We start from the raw sequence: 12,936 nt of genomic DNA, 5'->3' as shown, positions 1-12,936 counted from the left end.
TCTCTAAAATATATGTGAGCACCATATATCTCTAAAATTACTTATTCAAATAAATATTCATGGTAAACCAAAAAAAAAAATGGTGAATTCATACAGTGGAACTTCCTTAAACGGACACTACACGTTAGCGGACACTTCCCGTTAACGGACACGTTTCTGATCCCCGGTCCCGTGGAATAGGGCTTATTGTTTTTCACTCCCCGTTAGCGGGCAGAAAAATCTGGCAAACTTTTCTTTTTCAAACTCTGTGAATTTCAGTACGTAAATCGAGAATTTATCATATTCAACAGTGATTATGTATAATCCGAAGCTCGTATTGGTAAGCATGATGGTCGATCAATTAATTACTTGATTAACTGAACACAATTATTGTCCAGGATGCTGAATTCCGAATGGTAATGGTGGTTTTGTTTGCACATCTTGATACGTGTGAAGAAAGCCAACATAACTGATAATGTTATGAACGTTTTTACTTCTCTCTCTCTTCTTCACACTTAATTTAATTTTTTATTGCAAAATGCGTGTACTGCACGTATCATGTACTGGTAAAAATAATTAATTTGTTTAGTGACGAAAAGAAAGGTTAAAAATTTTCCTGTATTTATATCACTTTCCAACTTTATTTAGGAATTATAAATAATTGCCGGTAAAAGTGATAAATGTAATGTAGTGAAATTTAATGAAACTTTCTTTATCTCTAAACGATTGATGGTTATGTTTAACCACCGGTGTATCACTTTTACAGACAGTAACATAAGAATCAATCGCGATCAGAGCCAAACGTCGTACAAATGTGGAAGTCGTATAAACGAGGTTATGCTATATATCGTACCTCCCCAATAGCGGACACTTCCCGTTAGTGGACAAAAGTTTCGGTCCCATTCCGTTATCGAGAGGTTCTACTGTAAATCAAAGCATCCTCAATCTCATAAATTATGTATTTAAATATGTAAGCACTGCAAACCCCAAAGATCGAATGAACACCACATGCTTCACAATGTTTAATACTTGAAAACTGTTTTGGATGCGGTAATTATTTAAAAAAAATATTAGATAATTTTTTTTAAACATAAACTTTATGCTTTACTGCTCATTAGTCAATTCACCTGTGTTTTACAAAAGTATTTTTCATAAAAGCATTTCAAATTGCGTTAATAACATTTGAACAATCGTTATCATGTAGTAGGTTTAGCATTTGGAAATTGAAAAATTCTAGAAAAAAATCTTTTTTTTTTATTCTAAGAAACTTTTTTCTTTCTCTACCTTCTTCTTTTTTGAATCTTTCTTTTCTGTGATTGGCCAGCGTCGGACACCGGCTGTGATGGAATATGTATGTACGTGGTGGTACACGTGGTTCAGTGGTTTTTCAGCTTTGCTGGCTGTAAAACAGAGTGATTCGATTCGCTTCTTTTTGTATGCACATGGTATGACACTCAAACCGAATGGAGAAGATGTCCTCTCTCAATTTGTGACTGACTCTTATATTCAATCAGGAAAATAATATTTCTCTCCTCTTTTTTTTCGAAAGATGGTAATTAAAATTCAGTAGATTAACAAGGTAAGCTGAAATTTTTCTTGATAATTGTGATGCTCTTGTTTATCTTCAAACATTTGACTACCTTAGAGCAGTGATTCCCAAACTTTTTGAAGCATGGGCCCCCCCCCCCCCACTTTTGACCAAAAATTTTATCGGCGACCTTCACCCATATGCTGACCATATGTCCGGTATTAATTTTTTTTTTTTTAATATAAACTTTGTGCTTTACTGTTCATTAGTCGATTCGTCTGAATTTTACAAAGCTGACTGTCTATCCCGGTTTTTCGAGACATTCAGATTTTTTTGTAAGTAAATGTGCTGTCCTGAAAGCACTTTCTGGAACACTTTTTTCGGTTCAAATTAGGCGATACATTGACTTTTAAAAATATAATACAGGGTGGTTAAGAAAGGAAACATCCGATTTCAAAATGATTCTACGCTTAAAATCGACTATTAACAAAAAATTGTTGATAAAACGTTAGATATTTTCCCTCCTATACAGTCGAATCCAAATATGACGAACTCCAAGACACCGGAGAAATCACTTCGCTATAACGAAATTTCGTTATAAAGGAATTTCAGGTTGTTTGAATTGTTCCTATGTAAACTTATTTGAGGGATTAGAAAAGTGTTCGTTAAAACGAGATTTTCGCTACAACGGTATTCTTTAAAACGGGATTCGACTGTATTCCACATATATAAAACTTATCATTCTGTGTTTTTAAATTTTTAAGAAATATACAATTTAAAAAATCGGATGATTCTCTCTGAATCACAATGTATAAGTATTAACTTGATATATTGATTAGTTAGTACGAGTAGAATTTGATAAAATTACATTCTATATGATGCTCAGCTTAGTAAAGGCATTTTTTAGTTTTAATTAACACCCCTACCATTTTTATTTTAAAAATATAAATGCATTTTTTATTTGGATGTTTTTATTTTGGAGAAGCTCTCGCGACCCCTCCTCCTACTTCATTGACACCCCCCTCCAGGGAGTTGTGACCCACACTTTGAGAACCACTGCCGTAGAGAAGTGATGCGCAAACTTTATTTAGTAGCGGGCCAAAAGACAAAGAGGAAAAGTTTTGGCGGACTGGACATATTCTAACATTGATTCATAATTGGGACTTTTATGCTTAGAAATGAAGGAGGGGTGGGGGGGGGCATTGTATAATTTGAAGACTTCCACGGTTTCATTGCAAATGAGAGACAATTGTTCATCCTTTACATCTGTGAATAAATAAATACGTATAATTTAATAACTTTATACATAATTATTGCATATTTGTTTCATTTTTCGCGAATGCAAAAAAGTTTCTATTTATAAATTCTCACAATTGTATTTTCCATGTGCAAAAAAAGAAACACCCAAAATTAAATGAATCAAAAATTTCTATACTATTATTTGTGAATCTCCGGCGGGTCGGATGGGACTTCTAAGCGGGCCATAGTTTGTGCCCACCACTAACTTAGAGCAGTGGTTTCCAACGTTTCTGAAAATAAGGATCCGTAAAATGCCTGAAACAATTTGACGGACCACTTGTGTCCCGTATTATGGGTCATCCCTGTAATTTTCGATGCTCCGATTTTTTTTATACATTCGTCTCGTTTTTTCAACGATAATTATTTGGATTTGTAATACTTGTTAATGTTATGAATACACAGTATTTTCATAATATAAATTACATTATGATAATTATTGGAAAAATTATAAATATTCATCTCACGTATTTGTCAGGTTCAACGTTTTGTCCGTAATTTCTTTAGAATTTTGATTACTATTGATTTTTAAGATCGCAGTTTGCGGTATGTTTCTCAATGAAGTATGGTCATCAGATGATTTGAATACTTTTCCGTGAAATACATTTTTATTTACTGTGATTTGTAGAAGTCCTCTATTTCCCACACCCATCATCTATTTTATTAGTAATTAGCAAATTGCATTTATAGCAATAAATTGAAATTTTTGGCAAAAGTTAGTGATATCCCGTATTTAGGATAGGAATTTCTTGCTTTCCCCGATGGTGAACATGAATATGAAGGTAAGTAGTACATATATAATCATATCTGGGCCTACGGGGCCTAGATATGATCGTGTAGTAGAGGACCCCCAGATATGAGAATGATCATATCTATGCCCTCGCTTCATTAATGATCATATCTATGCCCTCGCTTCATTAATGATCATATCTATGCCCTCGCTTCATTAATGATCATATCTATGCCCTCGCTTCATTAATGATCATATCTATGCCCTCGCTTCATTAATGATCATATCTATGCCCTCGCTTCATTAATGATCATATCTATGCCCTCGCTTCATTAATGATCATATCTATGCCCTCGCTTCATTAATGATCATATCTATGCCCTCGCTTCATTAATGATCATATCTGGAACCCTCATTTGTTCATCATTATCAATTTTAGACCTACTGAAAGAATGATGCATCGAATGATACAAAACAAACTCAAAGTTTGTTTAATTTATAAAACGGGGTGGTATGATCAATATGGGAGACCCCCACGTACATCCTACTAAGGTATAATTTTATTTGTACCCTATGAATAATAATCAATTACAACGAATGTGAACAATTTTATCAAGTCTGCCTGCGGATCCACTCATAATTTATAATTGTTATACTTAATAATGACTTGACTATATTTCCTAGGATCAGAGTTTATAAGGCAGTCAAACTCGGTTGTAACCACACCTCGGCTATAACGTCAATAATTCTTGGTGCCAGCTGATTCCTATAGGGAATGAGGTTAATGAACCTTGCTTATAACGTCGATGAAAACGTAACGACCTCGAATATAACGTCACATTTGCTTCCGTTCCCCAAAAAAAAATCTTACGAAATTCCTAAAAAAATGTCTGGCTTTTTTTTTCATCAAAGTTTTCTTTAATTCAAATACCGAAGTCAGGAGCGACGATATATAATGCGCATAATTTTTAAATTTTTTTATTAAAAGAAAATATGAATTTTCATTTTGCATAGGTGAATTCATGTAGAACATTTTTCCCCGCAAAACAGTTTTCAATTCCTTGCAGACTCGCTGAAGCACTTAATACCTTCAAGGGTAATTTATGAGCAATAATTGTCAATTTGGCAATTGGCAACATTTTTTGCAATAATTAGGAACTTCGTTGACAATTAGCAACATTTTTGGCAATAATTGGTGATGTCCCGTGTTTATGATCCCAGTTTTCGCATTTTTCTCGATATAATATGGTCCTTCCTCTAATCTAGCTTTTTTATATTGGATTCCATCTGAGTATATATTTCATATTTAAAATGTCTTGGAAAATGTCAACCTCGGTTGTAACGATACCTAAGTTATAAGGAAAAAATTTCAAGGAATCTTCAGTGTCGTTATAACCAAGTTTGACTTCATGTTCTCTCCATTGATTAATTTCAATATTTTGGAACTACAGTGAAACCTCGCAGTAAGGGATGCCCAATGATTGGACTTTTTGTCTCCTAAACACAGGAGTCCTTTATTTAATGTCCCTTTTTAGTGTCCTTCCATTTATATATATATAGAGAGTCCCCCACCACCTTCAATAGAGGTGTCTCTTAAACGGAGGTTTGTCTGATATAAAAAAAAAATTAAGGTTTAAAATTTTAGCGGAATGTTGAAAATGATAAATGATGGTAATCATTTTCGTGATGAAATTTTCCCTTCATTACAATTTTTTCCTCTAGTATTTTTGAGCGGGCTCTTATAGCGATTTCTAGTGAATGTATAAATATAGCATAAAAAAATTGAATAAAATATAAGTTCGTGCCTCCCTCCCCGCCCCCGAGTCCTTCTGGCATATTTCTTGGAGGCAGGGGAGTGGTCAGGATCGGCGTTTGCAGGGGGTGCACCGGGCTTGTGGAGCACGTAAAGGATTTAAAAAAAATATGCTAAAAATTCAGAATGCAGCCGGTTTATCATTTAAAAAAATATGATAAAATCTTAAAAAATATGATAAAATCATTAAAAAATATGATAAAATCATTAAAAAATATGATAAAAATCATTAAAAAAATATAAAAATCATTAAAAAATATAAAAATAATTAAAAAAATGTGATAAAAATTCAGAACTTAACCAGTTTATCATTTAAGGGGCCGCGTAGGAACCCGCTTCAAGACTACTAAATCGGTGGATTATTAATTTCTCTCTCTCAGTCACTATTATTATTTCAGTTATGTGATGACCTTTTAAGCGACCGAAGTTTGTCTCCAGCGACTCCGGGATAACAATGGTTGTCTGATTTTTCTATGCGGGGATTCGAGTTGGCTACAAAAATCTCACAGGCCCACAATATTACTGCAATAAAGAATTCGACGTCATATTATTTAACTTCTGATCTAAAAAATAGATGGCAGCATCAACAGAACCTAAATAAGCCGCATTTCGTAGTTTGAGCACGTAAGACACACAAAAGCGCAGTGTCAGGCACACTTTAGTGTGACCTCAGAAAGATGGTGTCTGACCTTGTATGGCTTTCATCACGAAAATAGAGGGTTCATTCTTCAGTAGGGAGAAATAGGGGGGAAGAAAATAAACATCCTCCATCCTTTGCCCCCTTCTATTGAAGAATGAACCCTCACTTTTCTCGATGAAAGTCATGCAAGGTCAGAAGCCATCTTTTGATGGTCATACTACACCTCATAATTAATAGTAATTTTCGTGATTTTCATCATATGATAGCTCTCCCAAAAATAAGCCCGGAAATATGCTCGAATCTAATTCTTTACATTTGTTGAAAACCTAAATTTAAAATAATTTTCAACCATGCAGTATTTAGACATGTGCAACATGGGCAAAACTTGACGGGACAGAAAATTTTCGTGGGAATTGTGAATTTTTTTTGTTTTGATGGTGACTTAGACGGGGTAGATGCGTAAGAGACCCTTGATACGGGCCTGTATGTAACCATACTTTAAACTTGATATGTATTTCTTGAACATGTATCGAACTCTACCTTTTAGGGGAGTCACATTTCATGATTTGAGCAGCGCGTGTCCTGCCTTAATCATTAGCTGTTTTAGGGTTATTTCATGCTTCGAATCCTTTCTTCCCGCATCAGCTACTTCTACTAGTTGAAATAAGTATGTACTCTTTTCAATACGTGTGATGCGTTCAAAATAACGTATCGAGAAGATACTCATAGTCTCTTATCACGACTGCGCCGCAAACTCTTGCTTTCTTCATACACATACATAACTTAAATTGTTTTATAATGTACTCTTTATTTCATGGACGTTTCTATTTGCTTCTTTTTTTTTCGCTTGTTATCTATCGCCGATATTGTGCATGACTGGAACTCGTTCAAGGGATTCCAATTCTGGAGATATCAACTCCTCGGCGTTGTTTACTATTTAAAGAGCAATTTGCGCTCCGATATGGAGGTTAGTGTGACTTGGCACTCTCTGGGAATATTGTGGTCACGTGCTGATAAATATTTCTAGAACATGCGATGTTTTGCCAATGTCCTATTGTAATTCATTGCCCATCAACTGATGAAGTTCAGGGCCGTCTTAACGAGTTCGGGGTCTCTTTAAACGGCAAGACATCAAATTAAACGGGGAATAAAAACTAAATAGAATGAAAACTTGTAGAGTAAATAAGTGAAAAAAAAATTAGTATGAATCTCTAGGGATGTTTGTAAAACTCGTATTCTAGAGCTGAGAGGAAAGAGGGGGGGGGGGCATTTGCCTACCTATTAAAATTGAACTGGCCACATTTCCTACAATGTTCCCTTCAAACTGCAACGTAAACAACATTTTTTCCACCAAATATGGAACTAAAATAATCTTACTCGCAAATTCATGTTAAACTTTTTGTATAACAAACAGCCACTGTGGTGGTCGAGTGTTCATAGTGACGGACTCAAATCGCGAGGACCCGAGTTCGAATTCAACCGGTGCCATAGTGGTGGCTGGCTGTCTTTCTACAACTTCGAGGCGCGAATGCGAGGCGATCTGCACTTAAAAAGTCTCTTCACAGAGAGTAACAGACCTACAAAACGGTACAATTATTCAATCATTACACTGTAGTCAGAAAAATTGATGGCTGGTGGCAGCACTACACAGATACAAACTTCGCGTCAGATTCACAACACTACACAGATACAAACTTCGCGTCAGATTCACAACACATACACGTCAGTAAAATTCAGCACCAACTGGGAAATGTCTGAAATTATTGATGATCCGATCCATGTTTCCGGAAACATACATAAGCATTCCATATATCATACATATCAAGCAGACAAAAGCACTGCATAATAAGACCCTTTGTCGTCAAGATATAATGAAAATACCTTTTTAGCACAATGTAGAAAGATAAGTACAGTATAGCTATATTTTTAGCGAACATCATTGGAATTTATCTTTCTGTATAGGGCGTCTTAGCAGCAGGTTTACAAACTTCTAGGAGGGGGATAGGGGTACGCCTAGACGACTCGGAATCACATAGCAATGCATGGCTGCAAACGCTTCCCTGATGCTGTAGGGTGCACAGAAAAAAAACACCAGAAGTGAATGGACACTACGTAAGTGAACATGCGTTTCACTAATAAATGTGCATCGAAAAAGTAACGGAGCTCAAAGGTGTTCAAAGTGTCATCCACGAGCTGTAATGCAGGTCTCACATCTCAGGCACATTGAATTTCGAACATTCTGGACGATTCCGGACATGTCTAGAACTTCCCTGCAATGCAGGCAACAAGTTCCTCAGCGCTTGCTGTCAACAGGAGTGTCACACACTAATATTTTGTATGCTTCTAGTCTGGGGTGCTCGGAAGAATAATCAAGGCATGATAGATCTGGCGATAGAGAAGGCCAATGCACCAAACGCCCGGAACCACCTCCCTCGTATAACGCCATCTAACGCTTCAGGAAATCATTTCCGACTCTGCATTACACGTAATTCCGAATCTCAATTAAGTTGGTTTTCTGTGGTTCCCAACTTTGAGGCGCAAATGCGAGCCGATCTCCCCGTTAAAAAGTCTCGCCACAGCGAGCAACAGTCCTACAAACAGTACAAATATTCAGTCACTACACATCACTCACTTCACTTCTGAGATATAGATGGCAGCACTGAAAAATCATACACAACACTAGATACGCACTCAGACTATTAGGTACACACACTTACACTTCCGACACAACTCACTAGGTAGTAAATTGCCTATGGCGATAGACCTGAGTTGTGCTCGGTTTCGAAAAAAATAAAATAAATTCCGAATCGTCTGGGTGCACCCTACCCTTTCTCGAAGTTTGTAATCTTGGTACTGAGACACCCTGTATATATAAACATTCCTCACCATCTTCGATCAAGTTTTATCGAGTAAAAAATGGTATATACCGGGGTGGCCCAACTTTTCAACATTCAAGGGCCAACATAATGGTCAGCTGCAGCGGGGAGGGGGGGGGGAGAAGACAAAAACACTTCGGTGTATAAGCCGCATCAGTAAAACGACCCAAAAACTAGCAGATTTACGTCCACCATAAGTAAGCGAAAATAGGCATTTTAGTCACTAAAATTTGACCATGTGCTCCACTTCATAAACTGATACATAACCATTGTTTCTTGTTTTTTTTTTTTGGTTCCCAGATAGCAGATGCAATGCATCAAAACTTACTGTTTCTTCTGAAAATTAGTCCATTCAATTATATCCAAATATATCCATAGTTGAAATTTTACATACAAACCATTTTTTTCTACATTTTTCTGCAATTATTTTTATCCCTTGCTCCTGATCTGGCAACCGATGGGGGCCGCATGGGTCGAACAGATGCTCAAGGAATTGATTCACACACCGGTAGACTTCGAGATGAGTTTTATTATTGGGATGGAAAGCCAAAAACCAGTCGGGCGGATAGTATTGACTATTTATCATGGGTGAAGACGTGATGGTACCAAGATAAAATGGACTAGGCAGACTATCATTAGCTGATGCTCCTCCTGTACGTCCATGAGATTACACGGAACCAGATTTGCGATACATGTATTTATATTAGTGGAGTTACCTTCTTTGAACAGAATATATATCGGTATTTTGGTTTGAGAAAGTGTAAGTCTGCTTCAATGTTGGAATGCCACCAACCTGCTATGTCGAAATTTAGAGATGATTACTTCTCTGCTTTCGAGACACACAAAAAAAAACATCGTGTCTGTGTGTGGAACTCTTTTGGCACAATATGAACTCTACTATCTCATAACATTATGGCACAGTTTTGTTCTTTGGTATTATTATGGGTCTGTGCGCAACCTAGTAGGTTGTAATTTCAAGATGTCATTGTGAGTTGACATCCACTTCCGAAAAGTTTCGTCATTGTGAGCAGAACACCAAATACGCATTTAGCTACAAATACGGAGGCCACAAAAGGGCAACTTGGCCAACAAGGTGACGGCAATAAATGGGGGTGGGAATGCCCATATCAAACATTAAGAGCAATACGTGTGTACACGAAAAGGCAATGTGATGAGAACATAGCTAATTATTGTCGTTATTAGAAATAATGAATAGTCTGTTGATCAGGTCTGCTGTGGAAAATGTTGGTTTAAATAATGATAAGAAAATATGAAAGATAACTGCCGCCTGGCAGTCGAGTGGTTAGGGACTGGCTTCTCACTGTGCAGGTCTGGGTTCGGATCCCGGCTCGGGCATGGCTGTTTACTAACACTAACAAATTCCCTGGACGGATCATACTGATCCCTTAGGAATACGTGTGGATCACATTATTATTATTATTATTTATTAAATCAATTTAATACGCAGTAATTTTACCTATTCGCAGGCTGCACAAAATCACCTCACAAGCCGCATGCGGCCATCCCTGGTATATATCAAGGGAGCCATTATGCTGTATTTCCGCTAGAAACCTGTATATATGAGGATGACCATATGACCTGTATTTTGAATATATTCCTGAAATTTTGGCGGTCCCAATTTTTTTTAATATCCCGTATTTTCAACCAAGCGTGCTTGAATTTTTATTCTTTACTGGAATCAAAAATATCAAGATTAAAAAATTGTATTATAATAATTATGACTCTATCCTCTGCTTGTCCCTCAAAGTGATGATTATGTGTGTGACGTCTGTGTGTTCAAAAAACCTTATTGGGCTAGTTACGCCACATAGTGGTCAGTCAGTTGGAATTAGGGAAATCAGAGAAGCTATCGTTTTGGGATATGATCATGTTTTTATATATGAACATTCCTCTTCGACATGTTTGAATTTGTGTATATGTTTGTACTTCTGAAAAAAAAAAAAAAGTTAGGTAATTGGAAATATATGTTAATTGCTAATAAAAATGCATGTTAATTTACAAAATACTGACACAGTATTTGAAAAAAAAAATAGCGTTTCAAAATGGCACATGGTTTGTGAGAAGAATTAGCACATTAGTAAGAAAGGTATCACAAATGCAAAGGCCACAATAGGCAAAATGCCCGAGTTGACTGAAAAAAAGAAAATATCCTGAGTGAAGACGTCTTCTTATCCATAAAGAAACTCAACATATTAAAAATTAAGAACTCAATTCAATTTTCATTCACAGACGTCATGGAAACTCCCCACTACATTTTAGCATTTCCACGTTTGAAATCGTCAATTTTAACATTGATTTCTACGGTGCTGATCCTGTGATTGTCCCTCAAAGTGATGATGATTATGACGTCTATCGTAAATCTCATTGGACAGAACGCCTAGTGGTCAGTGAGTCGGAATGAGAGGCAACTGGAAAATATCTGAAAATCAACCGTTGTTGATCCGGTCAATGTTTTCGGAAACAGAAATGAACATTCCCCCCCCCCCCCCACTTTCCTTCGATGAAATTTTATCGCGAAAAAAACATAACTGACGGTACTCGTGTTAATTTGCATAACACGGGCATACTTTATTTGTAAAAAATAGCATAGCAACAGGACATGGTGTAATTAGTTAAGAAAGATATCTTGGGGAAGGAATGGAGCTGTCTTGTTTTGGTGAGAAATCTTGTGGTTTTTTTTGGAAGAACGTACCTGGCTAAACTTTATCTTAATGACGCAGCATCGTGAGAAGATTATTTATACATAAGGAAGTTTACGTTGCGGCGATGTATGTTCGAAAAAGCGTCATATCTCTCTCAACATTTTCCAGAAATCCGTTCTGAATGACAAAATATCCATGCATGCATATTATGTTTGTTTTCGCACCCCTTATCGCAAAGTAGTAAATACATGAATCAGTATTCACATACCGTGTAATTTTCTTGAGTCACGTGACTCAAATGGATGTTTCTTCGAAAAATAAGAAGAAAAAATTAACAAAAAAAAAAAAAGTTGCCAAAAAAATTACGATCCCCAGGACCGTAGCAAGTCACGTAAGAGACAACTCTTATCAGTACCTAGAATTTCGAAACCCGACAGCTAAGTACTTTTTTTGCCTTATGCTTTACAAGGGCCATAAATGTACTAAATGTCTTTTTTTACTTATTTTTACATTACATAAATTAATTTGTCTTCTTTTTTACGCATTTTTTCCCCTTTGACCTCCGGTAAAATATGAATAAACAATTAAACTGAATAAATTAAACTTTTTATGCTACTTAACGTGTAGGTACAACTCTGTGCGACTTTTCTTCATAGCGACTTTTACAAGGAGGGAGCGCCAAAGTGCGTGCTTGCCCCGGCTAACCAAGCATTTAGTGGCGGCCCTAGGACTCGCTACTATAAAATCACTGCTATAAATATATTCTTCATATACCGTATTAACTCGCATTGACCGGCATACCTTTAAACATCGGGGGAGACCAGCATTCCGGGAAGTTCGAGTCATAGATTCTGGAAAGTTATGAGATATCTTTTTTCTAAAAAATCGTTATTTTGGCTAAATGCATAGCGTGACCCTTATTAAACCTCGCGTTTCCCGACGTGCCGGGAACGGACCAGACCCCGACATTCACAAAGCTAGTGTCCTTCGAGTTTTACGGCATGCCGGCTGACGCAGGGAATACGGTAACTTCTAATTTTCTATACATCTTCCGTTTCGATATTACGGTATTTAACCCCTTCATGTACAAGCTTTTGGCAACGAGTTTGAATGACCTATATTTTGAGCCGCAACTGGAGAGGAGGGGGAAATGGATCTGATGTTCCTGGTGGCGGACCAGTGGGGGCGCAAATTTCACACTTTAATCTCTCCTTGAACGTTACAAGGAGGGAGCACCAAAGTGCGTGCTTGCCCACGACCTCCTATATAACCTAGGTTAGTTATGTTATCTAGGTGGTCGTGGCTTGCCCCGACTGACCAAGCATTTAGTTGTGGCCCTAGGACTCACTACTATAAAATGTAGTCGTGAGTAGTCATTTTTGTGAGTTTCATTTGAATCAAATCTTATAAC

The 12,936-nt window shown here is 36.8% G+C and overlaps 1 protein-coding gene across 1 annotated transcript in view; it reads left to right on the top strand.

Annotated features, from left to right (window-relative positions):
* Positions 1 to 1,408: 1,408 nt before the first annotated feature.
* The window catches only part of nvd (cholesterol 7-desaturase nvd), a 47,353-nt gene continuing 35,825 nt past the window's right edge, over positions 1,409 to 12,936 (top strand). Inside the window, exon 1 of the mRNA XM_089249711.1 lies at positions 1,409 to 1,558. The gene's annotated coding sequence lies outside the window, so the exon portion shown is untranslated. The remainder of the gene's footprint in view (positions 1,559 to 12,936) is intronic.

The sequence above is a fragment of the Pholcus phalangioides genome, unplaced genomic scaffold (assembly GCF_987345545.1).
Source record: "Pholcus phalangioides strain wild (caught in Gottingen) unplaced genomic scaffold, Ppha-v1.0 ptg000022l_1, whole genome shotgun sequence".
Classification (NCBI taxonomy): Eukaryota; Metazoa; Arthropoda; class Arachnida; order Araneae; family Pholcidae; genus Pholcus; species Pholcus phalangioides.
This window is presented reverse-complemented; position numbering and strand designations above follow the sequence as displayed.